Source organism: Pteropus alecto, unplaced genomic scaffold, assembly GCF_000325575.1.
Source record: "Pteropus alecto unplaced genomic scaffold, ASM32557v1 scaffold22, whole genome shotgun sequence".
Classification (NCBI taxonomy): Eukaryota; Metazoa; Chordata; class Mammalia; order Chiroptera; family Pteropodidae; genus Pteropus; species Pteropus alecto.
In genome coordinates this window covers 11,176,603-11,177,792 of record NW_006434839.1, presented here as the reverse complement: position 1 = coordinate 11,177,792, position 1,190 = coordinate 11,176,603, and positions in this window count along the sequence as shown.

Sequence of the window (1,190 nt, the reverse complement as noted above, 5' to 3'; positions counted from 1 at the left end):
GGGAGTGGGGGGGTCTCTTGCAATAGAAAAATGAGGAAATTTGTATGTAATATCATCTATTTTCCAAGGGAAATTTTAAGTAAACTAGGAGGTGATCAGCAAAATTTGAGATGAAAAGATATAAATAGTAGTTTTAGAAGTGGGAAATTGAGACTAAAGTAGGAACAATAAATAGCACCAATTTGAAGTCTGAGACAATGGATTGAAAGTAAAACTAGTTGGCTGTGTTGTGTGATTTTCTTGAAGAAAATGTTCAGTTTTCCCAGTCAGGCCCATGGAAGGCAAATGGTAAGTTTCATCCAGAGTTGGGATTTTACCAGGAAAGTAAGTTGGAAGAAATCGAGGTTTAAGACTGTTGAAAGCATTGTATTTCAAGGGGGAAGATAATAATGACGGACTACTGGATCTAAGCTAGGCAAGGAAGGAAGTGAATCCTAGAAGGGACTGATAAGCAGTGGAGAAAATGAGGTTAATGAATTAGCTGTCGGTGCACAAGGGATCCAGAGGGATAGGAAGATGGTGATTAGAGTGGAATGTCTGATAGTATGTTAGCTCAGGTCCTCCTAGAAGCAGACACCAAGGCAGGTTCAACTTGCAAGTTTTATTGAGGCAAAATCAATGAAGGATAAAGGGAAGGAATTAGAAGCAGGGAAGGGAGGTCTTCATACCATAACGCAAGTCTGACACCTATGAAAGGAGACAGGGATGGGGCAAGAAGAGCCTTAGACTGCACCCAGCGCAGTTCTAAGAAAGTTTCAGCCAGGCTGCTGAGGAGTTTCCACGCCAGAGTTGCTCATTGGAGGAGTCCAGCATCTCACGCGAATGAGCCATCACTAAGAGCCTCACCGTGCTCAGTCTCAGCCTGGGAGAAGCCGGGCCTCAGTGCAAACCCAGTTGGTACGGGGTTTCCTGGGATGGCAGTCTAGAACCATGGGAGGGAGAACTGATTCCGAAGGAAAGAAATGGTCATTGCAGATGAAGTTACAGGAGGGGACTGGATGTTAAAGTTCAAGTTCAGCCACAGTAATGCATTACACAGCTCCAAAATGGGGCGATTACCCCACAGTTACTGAAGATTTGTACACTTATTAAAACAATCTTCTGGCAGATGGGAGGTGGGGCGGGGGTCGGGGGCAGTTAGCTGGTTGATAGAATTTGAGGTGACAAAGACTAAAGTAGCAGCTAGTCTT